Source organism: Marmota flaviventris, chromosome 1 (assembly GCF_047511675.1).
Source record: "Marmota flaviventris isolate mMarFla1 chromosome 1, mMarFla1.hap1, whole genome shotgun sequence".
Classification (NCBI taxonomy): Eukaryota; Metazoa; Chordata; class Mammalia; order Rodentia; family Sciuridae; genus Marmota; species Marmota flaviventris.
In genome coordinates, this window is record NC_092498.1 from 22,779,277 (window position 1) to 22,806,874 (window position 27,598).

Consider the following 27,598-nt stretch of genomic DNA (forward strand, 5'->3'; position numbering starts at 1 on the left):
TACAGGCATGCATCATTATGCTTGGCATTCTCTTGTCTTGAGAACAAATAATCTCTATATATATTCAAATTTGCTTCTTCTGCCAGCCCAATCTACTAGTGAATCCTTCAAGTGGTTGTTCATTTCAGTTATTGCACTTTTCAACTCTAGAATTTCCATAAGATTCTTGAATAAAATAATTAATAATTCCTATCCTTTTATTGGTATTGATAATGTCTAATAAGACATTGTCATATATTCCTTTCTTCTTTAAGAATGATTTCCTTTATTTCTTTGAACATACTTATAATAACTGCTTTGTGGCCTTTATCTGATAAGTCTGATATCCAGTTCCTCTCACAAGCAGTTTCCATTGAGTCCTTCCCCAACCCCACCCTGGGCCCCTTGTGTGAGTCACAACCCATTTTATTGTTTCTTTGCCCTGTCTCCTAACCTTTTGTTAAAAACTGGACTTTCTTTTCTTTCTTTCTTTCTTCCTTTTTTTTTCTCCCTGTATGTATATATGTGGTTCAGGGACATTTTTGCTATTGCAGCAATATTGACTACTGATTCTATTAAGCTAGGGATAATTGCTGTTTGTTTCTTTGACAACTGTTTAGATTGTTTTAATGAATGCTACCTCCCATGGTCTAAAACCTCTGATGTTACTCCTTAGAAGATACAGGCTTGGTTGTATGCACAGTCACTCTGGGATGACAATACTTTTAACAAAGTTCTCTTTGACTGTCTCCATTCCTACTTGTTCTAAGTTGTCTCTGTTACTATGATCCCTAGCTGTTAGGTTCCACTGGCTCCCAGCTAACTTGCTCTATTATTTTCTTTGTTTTAATTGCTTTTATTTTTTAAATACATGACAGCAGAATGCATTACAATTATTATTACACATATAGAACACAATTTTTCATATCTCTATTTGTATATAAAGTATGTTCACATGCTCTATTTTTTCCACAATGCTCTGAGACATAAATTGTTCCACAGTTTGATCCAATTATATTTAAGCATCTTTGCAGTGGTAGTTTTTGAGGTCAGTCTTTAAGGTTTGTTCAGCCCAGGAGGCTCAGAAAGTTCTCTCTTTCCCTGGTTTTCTCTGGTAAACTAGCCAACCTAGAGCTTAGCTTATTGCTGTCATGGAGCCACCAGAATTCTATTAATTGCTTATCACCAAAATCTCTATTCTTCTCAAAAATTATCTTCAGCTTGAACTTCTCCACAGTCCGAATAAAACCAACTCCCTTACTTCAGAGCTCTCTGTTCTTATCATGAACCTTTTCTCCCAGGCAAAAATCTCTGAGACTCTGTTCTAGAACTTGGGGCAGTCTAGAAAAGTGTTTCACTTTTCTTGAAGAGATCTGGATGGGGACAGTAGTCTCTGATCTCCTTGGTTTGTATTTCCCCTTGTGGACCCTCTACACCACCCACCTGTAAACTGAGTTACAATTTAGGCCCCAGTTTTATCAGTCTATTGGACCTGGGGGGGAGTTTCTGCCCTAAAAGTGGGGGGTTGATGAAAGGATTGAGTTCCCCGCCTCTTGGCAGCACTTTAGTCTTTTTGAAATGGAGTTAGCTAGGACTAGATATGGAAATCCTTGACTGGTCACTGGGGAGAGCATACCCTGTCTATCCAGTCACATATACTTAGATTGGAACTTCTATCACACTAACCTAGATGGGAGGGGAGTGGAAGAGAGAGTACAGTTTTTGATCCAGTTGCCATAGACTCCCACTTTTCTGGAGATGCAGTAGATTTTCCTGAATAAATGTTTCACCATTTGTTTTATGCCCTTAAAACAATTTCCAGAGACTTTAAATAGTTGTTTTCAAAAATTATTTCATCAGTTATGATTGTTTTGTTCAGTGTGGGTCTGTAGAGCTTCTTGTTCCACCAGGTATTAGGAGGAAATCATCTCCTAATATAATCTTCATAGCCTTCAACATTTCATGACTGCTAACAATGTGTTTCCAAGCTTCCATTCAGTTTTTTGGGTTCTGATGAGAAAATCAATGAAATAAGAAAACTTAATTGGAGGTGAATTTGGAGATGAGGGGCTTATATTTTGACCCTCATCAAAGGAAATCTTCAGAAAGACTCCAAGAACCATCTCCCTTGTGCATTCCAAGCACAGAATACCACAGATACTGATCAAAATAAACCACTAGACCAGGTATCAGGAAACACAGGTACTAATTTTTAGTTCTTTCTCTGGTTTTCTTGGTGAGAGTAAATTAGTCAAACTCCTCTGAGCTCCAGTTCTCAGGAGTATATCATATTAAAGTATTTCCCCAAGCACATTTGGTTTAGACTGCAATTGTAGTGAAGCAGTTTTCACTAAATCAACTCCACATCCTCTTTCTCTAGCTGTCATTTGTGACTAACACTATGTATCTGTGATATATCTGCCTGAACTTGAGGGTTGTTGCTGCTCTGGAGCTGAGAACACCAGACTGAGCCTTGACATACAAGAACCATGTTCTAAACACCTTGAGCTTATTGGATGAGCAAGTCACCAAACCTTTTCTCCATCCACCCAAAATGTTTTGATTTGTGAAAGAAATGTAATTAGACTTTTGGTATTTCAGGTTCTGATCTTCTGGTCATTGCCAATGTTCTCCACCAGATTGATGTCTCATCCTCCCAAGCATTACCATTTTTGGTAACTTAGAGTGAATTTAATTCTAGACAATTCCTCTCACAGTTATGTCCCACTATCTTTGGGACAAAGTTTGCCTCCAGTAGAATCTTTATGAGGGACTGTGGCCCTGACTTAGTTTTGCTGATTTCTTCATAAGAACTGCCTTCAGCCATTTAAATACCTTGGAGGTCAAGATTAATAAGTTCCATCAGTCACTAAGATATTTATAATCAGTCTTCTTCCAAAGATTATGCTTATCAAGCTCATCAACAGGATGAGAACCTTTTGGCCAACCCTTTCCCATTCCTGAATTGAGGGGAACTCATCAAACCAAAACCAACCCAGTTTTCTCACTTGCAGCAGTTGAACCATCATCTTGCCTGCAGAGATTTTATAGCACAACAAAGTTGTTTAAAATCTTTGGGGCCTGCTATGGTCTGGATATGAACCCCAAAGTTTCATATACTACAGGCTTGATTCACAGTGAGGTGGTGAGACCTAGTGGAAAGTAATAAGGTTAGGGAGATTCTAACCTTTCAGATGGATTCACACTGTAAGGTTGGTCTTGTAAAGGTGGGTCTTGCAAGTGGTTTAGTTTTCTGCAAGAGCAGGTTGGTATAAAAAGACTGAGCCTGCAGCAGTAGAGCACTCTCCTAGCACAGGCAGGACCCGGGTTCCATTCTCAACACCACATAAAAATAAAGGCATTGTATTGTGTCCATCTACAAAAAAGATTCATTCTCTTTCTCTTTCTTTCTCTCTCTCTCTTAAAAAAAAAAAAAGACTGAGCCTGATTCCTCCCCAATTTCTTGCTCCCTATCTCACCATGTGATCTCTTCCACTACTGTGATGCTATTTTTAAGGAGACCTTCACCAGACCAAGGAGACGACACCAGCACCATGCTTGAATCTCCAGAACTGTGAGCCAAATAAACCTCTTTTCTTTTATAAAGTCCCCATTTTGTTATAATGATACAAAATGGATGAAGACAGGGCCCAAGGGGAAGTTGTTGCTTGATGGTTATAGAGTTCTTGTTTTGGTTTATAATAAAGTTTTGGAAGTAGATAATGATGTTGGATACCAATGACTGTCAATGAACTTTTTTTTTTTTTAAGGTGGTGCTAAGGATGGAACCCAGGACTTTGCATATGCTAAGCATACTCTCTACCATTGGGCTACATCCTCAGCATAAGACTGTGAATATTTTTAATGCCATTGAATTGTACACTTTAAAATGTTCAAAATGGTAAACTTCATGTTATGCCTATTTTAAAATGCACACACTCAACAAACATTTAGGGCTCTATTGCTGTTGTCTTTCTGTTCTTCCCGTTACTCAAATTGCTGAACAACAGCATTCAGTCTGGGGCTTTGCTAGCACCTGAGTTTTCCAAAGAGCTCCATAGGTTTCCCACATTACTGTCATTAGCATGGTGAATGCAAAACAAATTAACTTCCTATATCTCTTCATATTTCTCCAAACACTCAGAAGGGATATGCAGCCACTTAGAGTCCAGGGATGTACAAGGGCTTAAGATGGATGTCTGTACCTTTGGAGTTAGCCTGAATTAGCATCCACTTCCTTGTGTTCTCATTAAGTGGTACCCAAAATAACTAGCAGGATCATGAAGTGTGTTCTGCCAATCCTTCTGAATTTTAGATTTAAATTAGAATTAAGGTGCTACAACCCCAATTAATTGCCAATAGGTTTGAACATCCTTTTCTGATCGATCGTGTCTTTTTCCTGTTTATATGTTAGCCTGCTACAGCCTTGTGACCCAAGGCTCTGGAATGGATCAACACTCCTACTCCCTCTTGCGCACGCCACTGCGTCTCCATGGAAACAGCTTGTCAGGCCCTGCTTGGCAGCAGGTACTGAAGACCTCTCATCTGCAGCTCCTGGCCTCCATGGATTTGGTCTTAACAAGCCAGGCAGGATGTTAGGAACTCTATCCTCTCTATAGTCGCTGGGAGTGCACCTGGAAAGTCCCCAACACCATCGTCTTCAGGCAGTTATCAGTGGAAGGGAACGGTTCTGTCCTAGCTTCCTGTTTCAGCATGAACTCTTTATCTCCCTCCAGCAAGCCTTCTCTCAGCATCACCCCGCACCCACCAAAGCTTAGAGCCACTGTGGGCTCTTCAGGTCCCATCTGTGGTGACCACCACTGTTAATTTGGTGAAGCTCCTTTGTATCTCTGGGACCCTCCATTCTCTGGATCCCCCTTGCCTCTGTGAAAGCCCAGACCCTCATTATTTCCTTCTGAAATTACTGCAGGATCCTCTGAACTGGTCCTTGTACTTTCACGTTTGCTTTCCTGTGTCCAATCTGCACACTACAACCATGATAAAATGTCCAGAAAAAGAGACTAGGCAGGATGTGGCATGGGAGATAGAGACAGATAGGCTAACAGGTGCCAAAATATAGGTAGATAAGAGGAATAAGATCTAGAGTTCTCCAGCACAGTAGGGTAACTGAAGTTCACAATAACTTATTATATACTTTATAAAGCTCTAGAAAAGAGGAATATGTAGGCTCCAGACACAAAGAAATGATAAATGTTTAACCAGATGGAAATGCTAATCACCCAGATTTGATCATTGCACATTATATACATATAACTTGTTACAGCATACCCCATAAATCTGAACAATTAAAATTAAGCTTTAAAAATAAGATAGTAGAACCAAACTGTCAGAATTTGATATTGTATATCACAGATTTTGCTCTGTTTTAGAGTTCTCTTGTAATCCTATGCAAAAGGGAAGAAATCAAAGTATGCCATAAACTACAAAATATTTTATACTTGGAGTTAAATATTAGGCATTATAAAAATAATAATGCCTAATTATTATTACTACTGTTCTGTCTCTTTTTGCAGTAATAGGAATTGAATCCAGGGGTGCTTTCCCACTGAGTTATATCACCAGTCCTTTTTATTTATTTATTTATTTATTTTTAAATCTTGAGATAGGGTCTCCCTATGTTTAGACTGTCCGTGAGCTTGGGATCCTCCTGCCTGAGCCTCCCAAGCAGCTGGGATTACAGGAGTGTGCCACGGGGCCTGGCATGACCCTAATTGTAACCTAATTTGTAACTCCCCTTTGAATTTTTATTTGTTTGTTAGGAGAGTCGGGATGAAGTAAAGTAGGAGTGTCGATCCATTCCAGAGCCTTCTGGAGTATTAGTCTCTTCAAAACATTAATTCCATTTTTTAAAAAAATAAAGTATTATTAATGGAAAATTAAAGGGATAATTATTTCATTGTTTCCCCTATAAACACAAGGTATAAGCCTAGGATATGGTTTATGGTGGAGCACATGCTTAGCACATGCTTGGTGCTGAGTTCAACCCCTAACTCCAAAACAACGATGACGATAAACACCCAAGGTGCAAAAGAAATCAAAGCAGCCCCTGACCTCTCCCCACAAAAAGTCAGTTGGAGGTTCTTGACCCTCGAGACAGACTTCAGACCCTCTAGCATGACGTGCAAGACCACACCTTTATGGCCTGACCTCTGCTCCCCTCCCCAGCCTTACCTCTTGTCCCCTTCCCTGCCTATCTGACCACAACGTCAACACCCTTTGCTTCTGCAGTGAGTCACAGTCTCACCTCTGTGACTTGGCCCTGCTGGCCCCTCCTCCTGCAGTGTCCTTCTCCTGTCCCTTTATATAAGCCCTATGCACATTATTGGCTCTCCTGACTCTTCAGTCCCCTGCTAAGTGCCTCTGCTGTTTTCTTCTAATGCTTCCTGTGTCTATCTCCTTTCTGCTAAACCGTCGACCCCTGGGGGGCAATGAGCATGCCCACCTCCAGCTTTGCACTCAGCACACTCATTCACATGTCCGTTGTATACGTGAAAGGATGAATAAGAAGTCTCTAGAATAAAAATGTCACCATATGCTGATGATAAGTACATTCTTTTCCAGAGTCTTCTTTTGTTGAGTGCCAATCATCCACCAGAATGGGCCAGCTATGAGACTGTCACACTGCTGATGCCTGGTGACTTGCACTGCTGGCCACTGTCTTTGGGGACACTTCTACAATAGGGACAGTTGCCTCTGCTCAGCTCTGGTTACTTCTGGTTGCCTCCTTTTTGTTAGTCACCAGGGAGGACTTTTCTGGCCTTGTGGCCAAGCCCCTGTGGCTCTGTCAGCAGCTGGAGAGCCATTCCTAAGAGCTGAGATAGTGAGACGGGCCTCCTTCCATGGCCAGGGGAAGATTCCTTTCTCAGTGCTGGTGTAACCTCACTCTTTCCTCAGTGGTGTCCAAGATTTGAATCCTGGTAAGAGGAGAAAATGGCAGGTGATCTCAAGAATGGTTAAGACCAGTAAGTATCTCCCGGAGACAGTGTCTTACTTTTGGTTTTTGGTCGGGGGTGGTGGTGGTGATAAATGACCTATGCTCAGAGATCAGTCAATCAGTCTGTCAGGGGAGAAGTGGAACGTATGTGGATCCTTGTTCCCAGAGAATGCAAAGCTTGTCTGGGAAAGAAGCCAGAACAAGAGAGGCCTTTCAGCAGAGGCAGGTGCCTACCCACGTGGGTACATAGGGTGGTATTAGGCAGCAAGCAGCCTGTCCCACTCACTTTTTCCTAAATCAATGCATCTCTCATCTTCTAGAAACGAGAAACCAACTTTTGCCATGGAGCTGGATGAGATGAGAAAAGAGTGGATTTTGTCTCAAACTGAGTTCCCTTGCTCCCGGCGTAAGGCTGTCACAGACAGGGAAGGCAGGCCTGCGGCAGAAGGAGGGAGCCTTGAAAGGTGCAGTCTCATTCTCTCCTCCGCAGTAAGCAAGCAAAGGATCCATTAAATGAGAAAAACGTAGGTGAAAGCACTTAGCACAGTGCTTGGCAAATGGATGGGATTCAATAATATTGACTTTTTCTTGTTTTATCTATGCTCAGTGGAGGGACTCAGAGGTATATTTGTGTGTGGAAGGAATAATGGGGGTACCAGCAAGGGTGGGGAAGCATTCTCAAACTGGATGATTGTTAGATTTTTGCCTTTAGAGGTTCTTTGCTTCGATACTATCAGAGAACAAATAACCATCAGAGGCAAAACTCATTGCCTTCAGGCATTTCTATTTAACTATTAACAGTTGGTTTTATATATATTTATATCTTGTATATATTTTACCATTAGTGGTTTTGTGTATATTTGTGTTTTATTGTATTATATATTTGTATGTCACAGATAGCAAAATATAATATATAAATATATAATTTTTTTAAATGGACAATAGTGGATAGAATTTAAAGGCATTGAACACTCTAGATAGGAGGGCAAGGAAGAGTACAAGGTTTCCCAGTAAAGTTAAAACAAAAACCTGTCAATCTAAATGAGAATACTAGTACTCTTATAACTTCTACTATAGAAATAAGTAATTTTAACCAATAAAAGCTTCTAAGAGAGATGAGACAGCAAATGTGGGAACCCAGAAACAGCCAGGCCAAAACCTCAGTCCTGAGGCAGTTTCACAATTGGACGGCTCTGGTGGAAGAGGTTACCTGTTGACAACTGAGGGGTGGCTGGGGAGGCAAAAGGCAGACTGAAAGCAGGAGCACATTTGCACATATGACACTCTCCACAAGCAGGTTCTGACTCTGAACAAGAAACTAAAACAGAACTCAGAGTTCTTGTAAGTGCTCAATCCATGTTTATTTAACCCAAACCAAACTCAAAGCAGAACAAAACAAAACTGGAACTTGTCAACACCAGGCCTCTATGTCTCCTACTAGTTTCAATAAAACAATGGGATTAATACAACTCTGAAAATAAACTAACCACGTTCTGTATTTGTCCGGCAGGATCTCACGTGCACTTTCTCTTCACACTTCCCCAGGATGAGAAGTTAGACTTCACATTTATAGGAAAGGAAGAAACCATGTCACAATAGGAAAGGGGGCTTGCTCAGATTAACAAGAAAAAAATTAATGCTGGTCTAGAGACTACGATTGCAAACTCCAAAAGTAATAGATGAAGTTTAAAAAAAATGAAAAGAAAACTTTATTCTCTTTAATGTCTTAATAAAAAGAAATCACAACTTAATAATTAAGAGACAAAGACACCAATAAAAAAAAATTAGCAAAGGACAGGAACTGTCCAATCATAAAAGGAGATCACTGTAATGATTAAAGAAATATTTTGTTGTTGGGTAGGTTCTGCCTCAAATGTGAGATAGTAATTTGAGATAGCCTAGATATCATAGATAAGATTGAAGATATATGAACCCTTTTTCTTGTCCTACACTCAAACCTAAATCTTGCAATTTTAATACCTACACTGGGGCTAATGATGAGAGAAAGCAGAGACCATTGGAAGAACAGGTCGGCACTGTTTGGGCCTCGTGAATAAATATCAGTGGCTGAGAAGGAGGAATATGGAGGGAAGCATCCTTTAGCTTGGAGCCCTGTGGGCCTCGTGAGGTTCTTCAAGGACAAAGTCAAGCCTTGTCTGCCCTCTGGACCCACCACAGTACCAGGGATTGGACCCAAGCATGCTCTACCACCAAGCTACATCCCCCAGCCTTTTTTTATTTTTTATTTTCAGATAGGATCTCACTAAGTTGCTAAGGCTGGCCTCAAAATTGCAATCTTCCTGCCTCAACCTCCCGAGTGGCTGGGATTACAGGTGTGGGCCATGGAGCCTGGCTGAGCCTTATCTGGCTGTATGCAAAGTCCCTATTTGCAGAGTCCCTAGAGTTTTGATACTCAAAAGTGTGGTCTGTGGGTCACAGCATGGATATCTCTGGGGAACTTATAGAAAGGCAGAACTCCTGATCCCCACCCAGGTTCCTGAATCAGAATCTGCATCTTAGCAGGTTTCCCAGGTGATATGTGCACACAGTGACAGTGACAGGCAGAAGTACTGCCCTATGGTATCTGGCTTAGGGTTTGCTCCTCAAAGGTGCCCAGTAAATGTTGACTCATTGAGTGAAAGGTGGACAGGATGGTCTCTGGGGTCCCTTTCAAAGCTAAATCATCAGATTTAATGCAACTGTTGTAGTCAGCTGCGTAAAGCGTCACCCATTTTACAAAGGCTCTAAGTAAGATTAATGAATTAATAACAGTGCATTGGTACCGATGTGGCTACAGTGAATTTAGAGTTTCTCATTAGTATCATTTCACTGGGCTTCTCGGTGTGCCCAGGAGGCACCAACAGGACATAACTCCTCTCTTTCGACCTTTCCAGTTCATCTTTCACAAAAAGAATGTAAAATCAAGTGAGCAGAAATGAAAACAAGAGACTTGAAAAGGTGGGAGTTTCAGTGCCCACCACCACAGGGAGGTTCCTCTTCCCCGGCACTTCCCCCAGAGAGTGGAGCCTCCAAGTTTTCACCTTCTGACCCCTGAGGAGGGTGTGCGGGGACAGGAGAGGTGGGGAGAGAAAGGGTCAGAAGAGAAGAGATGGGACCAAGATCCAAGGACCCCTGTGCTGTCCTATAAACTGACACAGGCAGAGATGACAAATCTGGCCACTCCAGTCCTCCCGAGGCGACCGTGAGCAACATTGTCATTGTTCTGATTCCACTTGCCGTCTGCCAACCTCCTTGCTGAGCAGCCCAGCCTAGGAGCAGTCCAGCCTCTGGCTTCAAGGTTGTCTGTCCCCAGACCCTAGGCTGCCAGGAAACCAGTTAGAAGAAGGGAGACAAAAGGGATCTAGAGGATGAAGAGGCATTTTGAGTTCTGCTAATGAGTGAGGTGACTCACAGGCTGACTCAGACTCAGACCCAGACGCCTGGGAGAGGGAGGGTGGTGGGGGACAGACCTCAAAGGAGCCCCGCTGAACCCTTCAAATGGGAGCTAGGCGGCCAGGGACATGGTGTTATTTAGAGAACTGCCTGCCGCTCCGGTGCTGGAGGGAGGGGTGGGTCCTGAAAACCGAGGGAGAAAATTACATTTGAGGCCAGAAGCCGAGTTATAATCTATAGCCTTCTGTGCTTTGAGAAACGCGTCACATTCTCCAGTGACACTGACCTGCTCTCTAGCAAATCACAGAATACGGACTCAATAGGAATTAATTGTCATCAGGTCCTTGGAGAGTAGAGGGGAAGCAGGTACCAACGTTTAATTTTGTAATACTTTCAACTAGGAAAGTGAGCCTCTTGATTTTCATTAGTATTTTCCATTTGATCCAACCTATGATTAGAAATATACCTTAAAAATTTTTAAACATACGACCGAGGTATCTTCTCTCTAGTTAATGGCTAATTGAGATTCTGAATTTGGAGATGCCAGGTTACGTACTGTTATCAAGGCTGGTGACAGCATTGCCCTGTATGGACCACATTGAAAAGATATGACCAGACAAGGTGCTGGCACACATCTGTAATCCCAGAAGCTCAGGAGGCTGAGGCAGGAGGATTACAGTTCAAAGCCTCAGCCACAGTGAGGGCCTAAGCACCTCAGTGAGACCTTGTCTCTAAATAAAATACAAGAAAGGGCTGGGGATGTGGTTTTATGGTTAAGCGACCCTGTTGGGAAAACATAACGGCAGCCACATCCCAGAGAAAAACCCCAGCATGGCGTCTAACGACCCTCCTTCTCCTCTTTGTCTCTTTCACTGGCGCGAAACCTTCCCAATGTTCAAACCCTGCTGGTGGGAAGCCTTAGCCTCAATTAGAATTAACTTCTTGGGCTCCGGAACTGACATATGGAAGAGCTTGCCAATAAACGGACGACCTGTTATCTACCTCAGCCCTGCGACCTCTCCTTAGACCTATATAAACACACAGCTTTTTGTAATAAAGTGGGAAAACTCTTTGGTAATCTGTGTCGTGTGGTGCGGCGTTTTTCTAGTCTTACAGACCCTAGTTACAATCCCAGGCACCAAATAAGAAAAAGAAAAAAAAAATATGATCATCCTCTACACACTGTAGATAGGCCTTCTGGAGAGCATGTATTTGCAAGATGGCAAGATATAGGTAGAGAATACCTGGGTTTTCTCCATGTGCTAAATAACCCCCCAAAAATCAAACCCATGGTCTCAGTCTAATTCAGTCAATGTGAATCAAATCAGCTACCTAAAAATTATTTTGGTTGATTACCTATTTCTATGTAATTTGATGGTTATTGTCTCCAGTGCACTTCACTAGAGTGGTACCATGCCTGGGAAAGGCACAGGTTCTTTGGCAGCTTGTCAACCTGTGAACTTTTGTGGAGATGAAAAATACTTAGCTCTAAAAGCAGAAGTAGTTCCTCTTCACCTGCTCCCAACCAGTGACAACAGTGGTTGGTCATGGTGGTTTTAGTCTCCGCTAACTAGTTTTCTGCTACCAGCAGGTTTGCTGTACTCAGTGCTAGGTGTTTCATAACATTAATAAAGCCCAATAGGCCTGATCATTGCAAAAGCAATGAGAATGTTGCATACGATATCGGGAAGAGGCTTATGATTATGATGATAATAAAGAGATCAACATGAATGTGGCACGAATGTGTACCCTGAGGCTACACGTGGGTACAAATGAGCAGGAGTTATTCTTTCTGTGTTCTTTGCAATGTTAGGGATCAAATCAGTGCCTCTTACATGCTAGGCAAGCGCTCTACCACGGAGCTACACCCCCAACCCACAGGAGTGATCCTGAAAATCAAAGAGAGACTCAAAATATGTGAAAAACTTTGTCTAGGTCATGCAACATTGAACATCAGTTTGCAAGAGATGAGGAAACGTCATCCAAGATATAGAAACTAGTTTGGATGTGTGATTAGAGAATTGTCAACAACATTGAATGCCTATGATCCAAATAATTATTCAGATAAGGGCTAAAATTATATGCAAGCATTTAAAATCCAGGTATACTGCAAATACTCATTCTGAAATCTTTGCTGAATGCCAGGGATGGTTCCACAATAGCTAAGCTATGAAACCAACCCAGATGACCATCAACAGATGATTGGATAAAAAATTATGGTATATGTACACAATGGACTATTACTCATCCATAAAGAAGAATGACTTTTATGACATTTGCTGGTAAATGAATGTAACTGGAGACAATCATGCTAAGTGAAATAAGGCAATTCCAAAAAACCAAAGGTCAAATGTTTTCTCTGATACGTGGATGTTAACTCACAATAAGGGTCGGGGGATGATAGAAGTTCAGTGGATTAGACAAAGGGGAATGAAGGGAAGGCCAGAGATAGGAATAGGAAAAAACAGTGAAATGAATCTGACATAACTTTTCTATGTACATTTATGAATACGGCACAGTGAATCTCAACATTGTGTACATCTACAAGACTGGGATCCTAAATAGAATAAAATATATTCCGCGTATATAAATGTATCAAAATAGATTCTACTGTCATCTATAACTAAAAAGAACAACAGCAACAAAAAAAGACCTGTTAGATTACACAAAATTAAATTCCCTCTACACAAAATTAAATTCCCTCATTGGAGTTGCTAAGGAGTTTTTTGTTTTGTTTTGCTTTCTCCTTTTGCAGTGCTGGGGGTTGAACCCAGGCCTCACACGCATTAAGTAAGCACTTTATCACTGAGCTACGCCACCATTCCTTTTTACTTTCTATATTGAGACAGGGTCTCACTGGGTTGCCCAGGCTGGCTTTGAACCTGCTATCCTCCTGCCTCAGCCTCCCAAACTGTTGGGATTATAGGCGAGCACCACCGCATCCGGCGGAATTCTTTGACATTTGGCAAAACTCACCAAGTGCTGCTTTTTCTGATTTTCAATGTCTGTATGAACTAGTCTAGTTTGAATAAAGTAGCCCAGGAGAGTGGATATCAGCAAGAAGGAGAGAACTCTGCCTAGTTTTAAAGCTCTGAAGGACCAATGTGTCTTAGTTTATGTACTAACAGAATTCACTGTATTTTTAAAAAATCATGCCTTTTCACTGAACATTGGGTAGTCAGATTTTCCTTTAGTTTTTAGCTGGTTCTGTAACATAAGATTTTTTTGTTTTGTTTTGTTTTGTTTTGTACCAGGGATTGAACTCGGGGGCTTTTAAACACTGAATCACATCCCCAGCCCTTTTTTGTATTTTATTTAGAGACAGGGTCTCACTGAGTTGCTTAGGGCCTCACTAAATTGCTGAGACTGGCTTTGAACTCACAGTCCTCCTGTCTCAAGCCTCCCAAGCTGCTGGGATTACAGGCGTGCCCCCACTGTGCCCAGCTAACATAAATTCTTAATGGCGACTCTGTATCCCATTTCTGTATGTCACCTGATCCATCTTCTGCTTATCTCATAAGGATGCTGGTATTAATATCATTTGTCATAAATTGTTATGTTCCCCTGAATATTTTTTTCCTTGTATTTTAAGGATTTTTTTTCCTCTTAACTTTTATTTTATTTGTTTATTTTTATGTGGTTCTGAGGATCGAACCTAGGGCCCCACAGGTGCTAGGCGAACGCTCTACCCCTAAGCCACAACCCCAGCCCCCCTCTTAATATTTTATTAGGATAAATCAGTAGAGTGAAGTTACAGGTTATAGTATGTAAACATGTTTAACTTTATACTATGTTCTCAAATTTACCTGTGGAAAGGTTTTGGTAACTAATATTTCTACCAGAAAAAATACCAATATTCCTATTGCCACCAATTGTTGTTGATACCAGTTACTGTCTACTATATCTCTTCATTTTTTGAGAAGAAACAAATAATTCTAAAGTTTATAAATTTGATTGTTACTTAGATCTTTTCCTATAAATTTCATTTATGTCTGTTGCCATTTTTTTTATTGAAAACATTTCTATTAAAAAATTGGCCAGGGGCTGGGGATATAGCTCAGTCGGTAGAGTGCTTGCCTCGCATGCACAGGTCCTGGGTTCAATCCCCAGTACCACCACCAAAAAAAAAAAAAATTTGGTCAGGCTGGGGGTATAGCTCAGTGGTAGAGCACTGGCCTAGCACGTGTGAGGCACTGGGTTCAATCCTCAGCACCACGTAAAAATAAATAAATAAAATAAAGGTGTGTGTCCAACTACAACAACAACAACAACAAAAATGGCAACGGTGATTTGTAATAGTGCTTTACATATTGAGAGTTCTGCTTCCCCCCATCTTTTCATTATTTTTTAAAAATAACTTTATTTTGTTTATTTATTTTTATGTGGTGCTGAGGATCAAACCCAGTGACTCACATGTGTGAGGCAAGCACTTTGCCACTGAGCCACAACCACAGCCCTTCATTTGATTTTTTTAAATATATATTTTTTTTAAAAATTTTTAGTTGTATATGGACGTTACTATATATATATATATATATATATATATATATATATATATAAAATATTTATTTATTTATTATTTATTTATATATTTTATCTGGTGCTGAGGATTGAACCCAGTGCCTCACATGTGTTAGGCAAGTGCTCTACCGCTGAGCCACAACCTCAGCCCTGATATGTATGTGTATGTATGTATGTGTGTGTGTATGTGTGTGTGTATTTTTTTCCCCCTTTTGGGTACTAGAAATTGAACTCAGGGTCATTCAACCACTGAGCCATATCCCCAGCCTCTTTTTTGTAATTTATTTATTTACCTTTCCATGTGGTGCTGAAGATAGAACCCAGCGAGCGCTCCACCACTGAGCCACAGTTGCAAGCTTCATAAGGTTTTTTTACTTTATTGATAGTGGCCACCATTGTTTTTGCATCTCTAAATTTAAGGTCATACCAGTTGCAATTAATTCACCTGGCTGTAGGGTGTGGGGGCACATGCCTATATTGCCAGCAGCTCAGGAAGCTGAGGCAGAAGGATTGCAAGTTCAAAGCCAGCCTCAGCAACTTAGCAAGGTCCTAAGGAACCTAGAGAGACCTTGTCTCAAAATAAAAAAACAAAAAGGTTTGAGGATGTAGCTCATTGGTTGAATGCCCCTGGGTTCAAAATGTTGTGAAACATAAAAGATATTTATCACATACTTCCAATGATCAGTCTACTCAGAATTAAAAAGTATTGGCCTATAATTCTAACATGAATTTGTAGACAATTGAACTCCTACTCTTGGTTCTGACAGAATCCTACAAAACAAGATATTAATTTGAACATTAATAGTTATTATAAATTGCTATAATGTAGCAAAAAATAAAAATCTATGTATTAAAGGCTTGGTCCCCAGAGTGATATCATCTGGAAGTGGTAGAATCTCTGAGAGGTAGGGCCTAGTGAGAGGTTCTTAGGTTATTGGAGGTGGACCCTCAAAGGAAACTGTGGGACCCCAGCTCCTTCTCCACCATGTTATGCAGCTTTGCCAGAGACCCAAAGACAAAGGGCTAGCCAATCATGGACCAGAATCTCCAAAACTGTGAGTCCAAATAAACCCTTTCTCTTCATAAATTAATTATCTCAAGTATTTTATTATAGTAACAGAAAACTGACTAACTCAGGAATGTTATGAAAATAAACAAAGATGTTGAATATGAAAGCATTCTAGACTTTTAGATGATTTCACATAAAACCAAGCTGTTGCATTAATATTCTTTTATTTTATTTCAAAAACTCTAATTCATCGGGTATAGTATAACAAGAAAGACACAGAATTCATCATTATTTATACCTCAGGCTCAAAAGTTATGTCCTGCTTACATTCCCAAGAAATTTTATTGTTGACTTTTCTTCATTTGAACGCAAAAAGAGGTCAGTCAGTGAAACATTTTCCTGCAATAGAATAAAATTGGTTTTTTAAATTATATATTTTTATAAATAAGTAATAAATGAGTATTTAAAGGAATACATAAACTCTCATTCCCACTGATGTCTCCATCCTCCCTCTGCCTTTATCCGGGTCTCTGTGGTTTCTTTCACTTTTCCAGTGTTTCATCATATATGAAAACAAATGCAAATAGTATTATTGCTTTCATTTTCATACACAAAGTAGCATACTCTGCTTTGTGCTCTACCTTGCTTTTTTTTTGAGCCTAACATTATACCTTGAGGGTTGGGGTATAGCTCAGTGGTAGAACACTTGCCTCATATGTGCAAGACCCTGAGTTTGATTCCTAGCACCACTGAACAACAACAACCGTAAGTAATAATAATATATCTGAGTAGAGACCTTCAATAGGAAGACATTTACTGTAAACATGGGACATGATGATACTGGCATTAAACAAGAAATTTTAAAAAAATTTTTGTCTCACAACAAAAAATGATAACTGGGCTGGGCCTATAGCTCAGTGGTAGGGCACTTACCTAGCATGTGTGAGGCACTGGGTTTGATCCTTAGCACCACATACAAATAAATAAAATAAAAACATTCTGTCCATCTACCACAAAAATGGTTTTTAAAATAACTATGTGAGGCAATGAATACGTTGATTAACATGATTTAACCATTTCCCAGTGCATGTATATATCAAAGCATGTTGTATGCCATAAATACATATTTTATTAGTCAAAAAAGAAAATAAATAAATAAAAATAAAATCTTAAAATAAATAAATGGAGCACCCTGCCCATCTCTTCAGCAACCCCCCCAACCCAAATTCCTTATCTTGGTTCTGCCACCAGACATTGAAACCAGTTTCTGCTCTTTTCTGGTGAAACAGCTCGACCAGTTGAGGGGTTTGTGTTTTTTCCCCTCCAATGCTGGAGGTTGAACCCAGGCCCTTGCACCTGCTGGTCAAGTGCCCTGCCACTGAGCTACACCCCCCAGATTGCCTTTCACGCCTGCCTCCTGGTTAGGTGTGGACATGCAGCTAAATTCCATTGGATAGAATGGGAGCAGAGTATCTGAGCATCATTTCTAGGTCCAACTCATAACCAAATCCCCCAGATCCTCCATGTTCTCTCCCATCTATCAGCAAAATGCCAATGCCTAGAATGTCCCCCATAAGCTGCAAGTTGAAGATGACAGAATCACCAATTGGAAGGAACTGGGTCCTGTCCTTGAATTACCATTTAGAAGCAAGACACCCACCATCAGAAATAACCATTTTGGGTGTATATGGTGAGGAAAAAAAAGCTTCCTATCATGTTTCATGAGCCAGAAGACATTGTGGGGTTGATTGTTATAGCAGCTAGTATTGCCTTCATTAACACAGACAGCAATCTCAAAGTGCCTTCATCTAATCTTCTGTGCAAGGCATGAAAGCATGAATCTCTTCCACAACATTCTACATTACTGCTCATCCTGTCTGATGTGTTTTGTATATTATGTGAATTTTCCTGTTGAGGTGGTAGAACCTTTAAAAGGTTGGACCTATTAGAAGGAAATGAGGAACGTAGGGTACTAAACAGAATAACAACGCTGGTCTCGTGGAATGGATTAGTTCTTCTGAGAATGGGTTTTTATAAAGCAAGTTTGACTGTCTCAACTCTCTGTCTCTTGCTTCCTATCTGGCCATGTGTTCTATCTCTCTCTCATTCACACTTCCACCATGATGCCATCTGCCATGTTGGGGTGTAATGCGATTGCCAGAGGCAAGCAGAGACTGGTACCATTCTCTGGGACCTCCAGAACTGTGAGGGTATTTAAACCTCTTTCCTTTACCCAGCGTTGGGTACTTTGTTATAGTAACATAAAATGTACTAAAACACAATCCCTGCATATTAAATGATCACAGAACCTCTACTGGACTGTGATTCCTTTGGAGGAAGTGACTATGTTAGTCATCTTTGTATCTTTAGTACCTAACATGTCTGGCATATGGCAGGTACTCAGTGAATGCTTTTGGATGAATAAAGGAATATTGGAACAACTCCAAAGGTACAAAATTATGTTACTGTTGTATTAGTCAGTTTAATACACTTTGATCAGCTTAAATGATTAGAAAATTAGTTATATGGAGCTAAACTCCACCACCCTTTAACTTGTAACAATTTATGATCACTCTTTGTGGGCACACAAAATAAGTCTGAACCCTCTTTGAGACAGCACTTCAACTGTTTGAGGATACCCATTCCCATCTCTTCCATGACAGATCCTCTGGCCTTCAGGGTAAGTAGACTAATGCTCTTTAATTGTCCTAAGGTTACAGTTTCTAGAACTGTCATCACCATCTTTGCCCTCCTCTGAACACACTCAGGATTGCCATTGCTCTTCCTTCAATGGGTACTCAGGATGGATGTACTCTTGTCGGGCACCTGACCAGCTGGTATTGGAACCCATTGCCTCTCTTGGACACCATCCTTCAGTGAAAGCAGCTTAATCTCTTAAGGCGGCCATATCACCTGTTAAATCTCCCTGAGCTTGTGATCAAGCTTTCTATCTCTCCTCTCTCCTCTCTCCTCAGAACACCTGGGGGTGCACATCTTTTGACGTAGAATGACTCATAGCAGCAATGGGAATGTAAAGCTTCCCAGAAACATCAAGCTTGTCGAACAACATGAAATGGTACAGGTAATTTTTCTCAGCTGCACTAAGCTTATCCACAGGTATCTGAATATTGTGCAGTGAACTGGGATATACAGACCAAGGACTGTAGCAGCCAAAGAAAGAAAAAATCAGGCACAGCACCAGCAAACAAGAACAAAACAGTGGGCACTGTGTGCTTTTCTCCAAGGTACTGCCTAGCACCTTCTTAAGCTAAGGGATAATGACCATGAAACAAAGACATGCATTTCATTCAACAGAAAAGCCTGGTTTGATGTGTTGTCAATTTCTTCATCTCATTTCGCACACTGTACAACCGCACATTCCCCAAATACCCTCAGCCATCGGGTAAATAAATACTGCTTCCTGGGGGAATCAAATCATTTCTGTATGTCTCTTGCCCGTGATCACTTTCTTATAAAGCAGACATCTTATGTGCTTTGCGCTGATTAATTTCTCCTGCTATTTCTGCCCCACAGCTCTCAAGCCATGCCACAGAGGCTGGGTTCACCTCCCACCTTAGACCAAGATTCTGCATGTTATTATTTGACCTCCTTTGAAAAACTCTTTGCCAGCTTTATAACCCGATCCGGGCACACCCCCCATCGGGGCCTGCATTTCCTGTGGATGATGCGATGGTTTCCTAGGTGACAGTGGGAAGGAATATAGACCTGTTAGCTTGTGGCTTCTGACTCACCCACTGCAATGGACGTCACAGAATCCTGGCTGAACAAGTGGATGCTGATAATAAGCTTGTGCTTAAGGTAGCAGCGGGGCACTAATGGTTAAAACAACCCCATTGTACCAGCAAGCCAACAGACCCACAGAAATGCCAGATCTGGAAAAACAAACAACAGATCTGAAACCTCTCTGAACTCTCAGTCGTACATGAATTCACAGTGGAGTCCTATTTACAACACCAGTGTTCTGCTCCGTTCCCTGTAGAATATCCTTTTCTTTTCTGGAATGTAGAAGTGTCAGGGTTCTCTAATGAAAGGACATATGGTATCTGGAGAGGGAGGGGTGGAAACAAGTCAAAAACTCATCAAAAGGCTCTTTATGAAGGTGACAGCAGCTTTTGAATTTTCACATTTGTTCCCCGAGATAAGTAAGCTCACACAGTGGACTAACCGATCATCGGAGTCTAGAATGAAAAATATATTCTAATGAGCAATAAATCTTCAGAAAGTTGATTTCATGAAGCCTGAGGAGCAGACAGACAGACACACAGAGACTGACTTCGTAACTACCTCTCTGTGAAATGATCCTAGGCATGCACGAGTCAAAGAAAGCTGTCTAGAATAAAAATCCAGAGTTCCTTTGTCCTTTGCATCAGCACCAGTGCAGACTGAATGAATTCTTAAGATTCTTGAATTCCTTAAATGACCAGCAAACCTAAAGGTTCCCAACTAGAGATAATGCATCTTGTTTTCCTCTGGGCCTTGAGGGATGCTTTAAATAGCATCAGCAAGCATCCAAATGAATTAGACAGCAAATGTAGGTTAGCTTTATTTAGACAGATAAAGACACGCAGAGAAAGTTGTCTGGTTCAAGGGCAGTGCAGCCTGACACGACAGCATTTCTCAGAGGAGGGGAAACTGCTTCGGGTGAGAAAGGTATTTTGGGCAAAGAGCAAAGTTCCTTGGCTCTCCAGGGGCAGAGAGGCTAAGATCCTTCAGTGCAGAAGAGCAGAATTTAAGAATGGCCTGCCACTCATTGACAGAAAGAGCTACAGATCCACGACGTTAAACAGAATGTAACATCTCGTAGTTCACACCTTGTCTTTCCTCCTGCCTATTCCTTGAGAACACCATCAGAAGAGAACACAAGCTGGGCCAGGGAGTTTGCGTAATTCCTCTGGAGCAATGTTTTAGATTTTTGGCAAATTCCAAGTCAGGAAATACCGTCTTCCCTCCATACCCATAGGAGATTGGTTTCGGGACCCCCTTGGGATAACAAAAATCTAAGAATGCTCCAGTTCCTTATATAAAATGACATAGTATTTGCATATATCCTATGCAAATCTTCCTGTATGCTTCAAGTCGACCTTAGACTACTTAAAATATCTCAGCAATCTAAATGCTGTATGAATAGGTGCTAGACTATATTGTTTGAGAAATAATGACAAGAAAAAAAGTGTATATGTTCAGGACAGATGCAATTTTTTTTAAAAATCAAAGACTTCGAATGGTTGAAATGGAATGGTTGGTTGAATCCAAGGATGCTGGACTGTGGACCCAGAAAGCCAACTGTATGTCCAGGTGGAGGGCCCCTAGAGATGTGGAAGTTCAGAAAGCAGAGAAACGGGCGAATGTGGGAACTTTGACTCCTTAAACAAAAATATTGTTTGAAAAAATGTTGCAGCCCATGGGTTTGGTCTATTTCTCTCCCTCTTCCTTGCCCACTCCTTTGAATTATTTTCTAAAAATAAATGTTTATTTCTATGTATTTTCTGAAAATAAATGCTATATGGAAGGTAGTGGATCCATAAAAAATAAAACTTACTGCTTCTGTTTGTTTTTATTATGATGTTTATGATTTCTTCTCCAATTTTTTACTGGTTTCCTCTCAGTTGCAAAAGCCAAATGACATTTGTTATAAAATACAGCAGCTTGTAGCCCCAGTAGTAATTAGTTTTAAGAAGAAAAAGGTCATTTCAAATTAGTGGATTTTTATTATTTGAATAGATTATAACCCTAAACATTTAATAATTTTATGAATAAACCTATTTTTTCCCAATTTGTGGATGTGTGTGTCTGTGCACACATGTGTGATGTGTGATGCTGGGGATTGAGCCCAGGGCCTTGGACATGTTAGGCAAGTGTTCAACCACTGAGTTACATCCTCAGTCCCCTAATGATTTTTTGTTCCTAAGGTAACACTGAAAAAAAAAAAAAATATATATATATATATATATATATATATATATATATATATATATATATATATATATTTATAAATTAATATATATATATATAAATATATATATTTTAAATTTATATATAACCATATATATAAAGTTTGTATACATAAATAAACTTTAAAAATTAAAAACTTAGTTTTGAATATATTTTAATTTTTAACCCAATTAATTTTATTGATATTTTCTTTTTTAAAGAGTCTCACAACTTCGAAAATCAAAGGGAAAATATGCTATAACCCTATCATGAAGCCAAATCTGAACCTCATTTTGAATTAGGCATTCAAGCTGCTTTCATTATACTTATTCCTTCACACATTCCATCCATTTCTTCCTTCCACATTATTTAAAAAAAATTTTTTTAGTTGAACATGGACACAAAACCTTTATTTTACTTATTTTTTGTTTTATGTGGTGCTGAGGATCAAACCCAGTGCCTCATGTGTGCAAGGCAAGCACTCTACCACTGAGCTACAACTCCAGCCCCCCTCCACATTATATACGGAGCACCCATTGTATATACACAGAGCAAAAGGCATACTTGGTTGTTCCATTTCCCCATTTCTGGCTGCTTGTCTTTGTCTGATTGATCCCTCACCCTAAGCTTCTTTCTTCATTTGCTAGTCAACTAGTATATGTGGTAAAACTTTATTCAGTTGAGAATTACTTTAGCCAGAGCACATGAAATTTGCCCAGTCCACTGCCAAAAATTCAATATACATTTAACTATTGGCAAAATTGGCAACTCAGTTAATCATTTGATGCCATTACAATTCTAGAAAAGTGATAGAAAGCCAATAACCCTGACTATAATTATATAGAAATAGATTCAAAAGGCTTAGCTGAGCCCCAGATGCAAAGTTCATCCCAGAATTACATCACCTTTTTATAAAACCCTCACATCTTGGGGCTGGGGCTGGGGCTCAGCGGTAGAGTATTCACCTAGTATGTGCGAGGCCCTGGGTTCGATCCTCAGCACCACATAAAAATAAATAAATAAAACAAAGATATTGTGTCCAACTACAACTAAAAAAATTTTTTAAAAAAATAGAACCCCTACATCTAAAACCAGTCCTATATATTTTTAAAATGTGTGTAGTTATGAGAACCTAATCAAAAGGAAAACTATCCTTCTAATTTTTTCAGTAAAGGGACTAGCATTTCTACTTTAACTGAAATGAAAAAAGTAAATAACATCCCTGGGATCTCTATTTCTTGCTTTGATATCTTCAGTCACTTCGCTATTATTCGAACACCTTTATTAGAATTTCTCAGTTTGTGCTAATAGTAAGGAGACCTTTGAAATGTTCTTCAATAAGTCAGTTTCATAACTGGTTTTTAATATTTTTAAGTGCTGGAGGAAAAAGAAACTTTAAATGCAGGTAGAGAGCAAAGTTATAATCAATCACTGAACCAAATAAATAAAATATGATGTATGTAATTTTTTTAAAAAATAGAGCAATTTTTGTTTGTGGGTGGCTCTCTCTGGTTGTTCTTCACTTTTGCTGCACAAAATATTATTTCGGTAATCTTATTACACTGTAAAGAGGAAAACAGTGTAACAGTATTTGCCTAGGTAAAATAGGAATAGCACATTTTATTTTTATTTTGTGACATTTGTGGCTCTTCAGCATGACATTGGCATTCTTCCTCTTCTGATGCAACTTCCTCCTCTGTTTTTGTTTTGGTCGGGGCTGTTTCAACCTCCCCCTTTCCTGCCCGTGAGGTCCTGAGCTGCCACTTTGTTTTCAGAATCTCCACTTCTGTTTTCGGTGGCAACACCTACACGTAAACATCTAGCCGCCCATCCACAAGGACACACACCCACGCGCTCTCAACTCACACAAACATCATGCACAAGTCACACACGCACACAGCCTGGCTCCCCCAGGGAGCTCAAACCACTCCAGCTGTTCTCTAGCCCTGGCAACAAAAGCAGCATCGGGCTCCCAGTGTCACTTCTCTGACACTAAAAATGCTGCTTCTAAGGAAGCTCTCATGGCCCTTGGAGCAAGGAGAAGCTGGCTGCACAGCTGAAGTCAAAGATGGCAGAGCCCAGTGCTGGAGGCTGCACGTAGGGATCAGAGGGGAAGGATCAAGGATTGGGCTCCTCTGAGTGAAAGGCTTCGTCCTGACTGGGCACATTCGTGTACTGATATTTCAAGATTCAGTCCAGGTCATCCTCTCTCTCAAGATTTTCCTGCAGTGCTATCTCCTCTATCCCCCTATAATCCTGGTTTAATTAGATGAGTTGCCCCATGTCAACCTGCAGCAAGCACATTGGATTGAAAACTTCAAAATGCTGGGGCTTTGGCTGATTCATCTTTCATTTTAGCACCTGGCACCTGGTGGGCATCCACACTCTCCTTCCATGGGGGAGATGGCTACCGACTTTTGATGGAGGGGGAAAGAAAAGGGGTCCTCCCTGGCACATCTTCCTCTCTTTCCAGTTAAGATTGGCAGTGAAGAGGTGACATTACGCCATGGATGACATGTGACATTAACTCAGTAAAGAACACCAGCTGCCTCACCTTCACCCCTACCACTGAGAGAACAACTTCTTCTTCTTCTTCTTCTTCTTCTTCTTCCTCTTCCTCTTCCTCTTCCTCTTCCTCTTCCTCTTCTTCTTCTTCTTCTTCTTCCTCTCCTCCTCCTCCTCCTCCTCCTCCTCCTTCTTTTTCTTTAATTTTTTTTTTTAGTTGTAGATGAACACAGTATCTTTATTTTTATTTATTTATTTTTTATGTGGTGCTGAGGACCAAACCCAGGGCCTCACACGTGCAAGGCAAGCGCTCTACCACTGAGCCACAACCCCAGCCCATCTTCTTCTTTTTTTTAAATATATATATTTTTTAGGTGTAGATGGACACAATGCCTTTTTAAATTTGGTTATTTTTATGCGATACCAGGGATTGAACCCAGTGCCTCATGCATGCTAGGCAAGCACTCTACCACTGAACCACAACCCCAGCCTCATTGAGAGAACTTCTAATGAACAATAAATAAGTCCAATGACACCCCCCAAAAAATAGCCTTTCACAAACTTGCAAGTGTGAATGAGAAGAAATGCTTCCATCAAGGAGGGCTGTGTGAGTAATGGGAGAACATGGCACCTGTCTTTTAAATTGGTTGATAAGATTCAAATTGTTTTGAAATCAGGAGAGGATAAGGACGAGATGGAACTGTGTTAGGTTCTTTACTTGAAAGATGTCGTTTTAATTTGCACAAAAACCCATAGAAATCAGCTTATTGTGTTCATTTTACCTGCAAAGAAAGTGAAGGTGGGAAAGGGTGGTGACCGGGAAGCAGTCCTAGTACTAACCTCAGCAGAACTTCGGTTTGAACCCAAATCTAATGACTCCCCAATCCTTTCTTCACTCCTTTTGGTTCCTCTGTTTTAAAAATATTGACATCTTTTCAGAGAGGCTGAAAAACAAAGATTAAATATTTATTGAGCACTGACCAGTGGGTCACACATGACTATGGGGATAGAAAAACAAAATCATCCTACAACCAAAGAGCTAAGTATCAAGTGCAAGGCTGATGGAACAGGCTGAAAATCAGACAACGAAATAGGGTTACAGGAAAGGGGGTGGGCGTGGCTGTTGGAGAACTAAAGGGAGGATGCTTGGCCTTGGTTGTTGAGGGAGGGTAGGGGACCCCACAGAACACAGGAAGATGTTTCTGAGCAGATGCTAAGCAGGGCAGGGGTGGGGCAGAGGGTTAGGACACTGCAGAGTGAGGGAATGGGTCACAGGAGTAGGGAGGAAGAGGTCACCTGAGTTCATCAGGACTGGCATGGTGCAAGGTGAAGACAGAACCAGGCCTAAGACCCTGAACTGAAGACAGGGACACTGAAGGTTTTTGAGTAGGGGAAGGTAATCATTCAATCAAATTCGTGACTAAAACATTCCAAGTTATTGCTGAATCCATCTGACACCAGATCATAAGTACACAAAGTACACAAAGCAGAAAAAGATAGAAAATCAATATTCTTTTTTTTTTGTTTAGTTGTTGACGGATCTTTATTTTATTCATTTATTTATATGCGGTGCTGAGGATCCAACCCAGTGCGTCACACATGCAAGGCAAGTGCTCTACCACTGAGCCACAACCCCAGCCCCAGAAAATCAATATTCTTAATCAAGACTCAAACAAATAAAAACTCCCAACAATTAAAATAAAATTAAAAAGACAAAGAAGGCCTACTTACTTCTGAGGAATCACAGCAAAGAAGGGGATCTGTGCCTGAACACAGGAGCTCAACCCTGGCCTACCTCTCCCTGCTGTGATGGCTCCACATGGCCCCATTCTAATGACTCCTGAGACCATCTCAACCACCAAAACCCCAGGGCAGCAAATCCAACCCCATCCTCCCCCAGAGAAAAAAATTCCAGCAGGGAAATGACAATCCCTGTCACTTCCTTCCTATCTAGAAGCCGGCCCATGAGGACTGCTACCCTGTTTCACCTGATCACACCAGATACCCTGGCTAGAATGGGAACCGGATCCTGCTGGCTTGATTGAGTTAAAAGGAACAGTGCCAGGCCATCTAAAAGTCTCTCAATAGCTTGATGGCTTCAGAGAGGCCTTCGTGGCTCCGAAAGGCCAGCGGCCTGTCTCAGCTCCCGGGGTTAGGGAGGAGCAGGATGAATCCCCTAGCACAGAATCCAGAAGCACTGGAGGCCAGCAGTTCTGAAAGACTGCAGAGAGGGCTTGTTTACATTTTTCTCTTGGGCTGAAACCCATCTATTTAAACTTTAACCAGAGGCAATTATAAAACCGTGGTGAGCCAGAGAGAGAGATGGCAGCCTGCGCAAGCCGGCAAGTCAGATGCCAGGAGTCTGGCACTGAGCGGATGGAAAGAGAGGAGAATATTTTTGAGAAAGGGATCAAGGAAAAACAACAAAGGAGGCTTGGGAAGCAAAAGGTGTCGCCCAGGCAGCTGGCGTTCAGAAGTAGAGTAGGGAGGACAGAGGTGAGGGCAGGAGGTGGGAAGGGGGACGGGCCAGGGAAGACGGCAGCCTCTGATGGCTGTCACCATCCCACCGGTTCAAAAGTCCCTCCCGCAACATCTGACAGTCACAGTTCCACTGTTTGTTCCCTTTTTTCCCTCCTCTTGGGTCAAAAGTGCACTAACCCAGAGAATCAGCAGCAAAAAGAAGCCAGCCCGGGGCAGGCACGTCCGGCCTGCCAGGACACAGGCCCTCTTCCCCGAAGGCCAAATCTCCTCCTCTTCAGTTCAGGTTTTCCTGGCAGAGACCCACCTTGGAGCCTTGACGATCAGCCCAGTGACGTCAGAGGAAATACCCCACTGGACAAAGGCCTCTACTCCAGTTGCCTAAACTGAACCCCATGCCTACCGGGATCTGGGTCCTAGATTTAATGAGTCCTACAAACTGGTGGTGGGGGCAGGGGACACGGGGAGCACTGTGGCTCTAAAGTAAAGGTTTTAATTCTGGACTTGAGGACACCTGTGGGCCTGGCCCTGACACCAGGGCCAATTTCAGATGCATATCCACACATAGGAAGGTCTACTGGACAACAGCTGCTATAGACAGAATGCGTTCCCCCCAGATTTGTATGTTGAAAACTTAATTACTAAAGTGATAACATTAGGAGTAGGATTTGGGGAAGTTATTAGGTCATGAGGCCAGAGTCCTCATGAATAGGATTAGTATCTTTATGAAAGAAGCCCCAGAAGCTGGGTGTGGTGACTCATGCCTGTAATCCTAGTGACTCAAGAGGCTGAGACAGGAAGAGCAC

The 27,598-nt window shown here is 41.1% G+C and overlaps 1 protein-coding gene, 1 long non-coding RNA gene and 1 other non-coding gene across 3 annotated transcripts in view; 1 reads left to right on the forward strand and 2 right to left on the reverse strand.

Annotated features, from left to right (window-relative positions):
- Mkln1 (muskelin 1) overlaps positions 1-27,598 on the reverse strand; it is a 327,824-nt gene that overhangs the window by 207,870 nt on the left and 92,356 nt on the right. The window lies entirely within an intron of this gene.
- On the forward strand, positions 14,374-14,445 carry Trnaa-cgc (transfer RNA alanine (anticodon CGC)). The gene has a single exon. It is a non-coding gene; the product is annotated as a tRNA-Ala (tRNA).
- Positions 16,063-26,555, reverse strand: LOC139705709 (uncharacterized). Its single transcript, XR_011707521.1, has 3 exons — positions 26,046-26,555; positions 25,155-25,258; positions 16,063-16,256 (listed from the first exon to the last, which is right to left on the reverse strand). It is a non-coding gene; the product is annotated as an uncharacterized lncRNA (long non-coding RNA).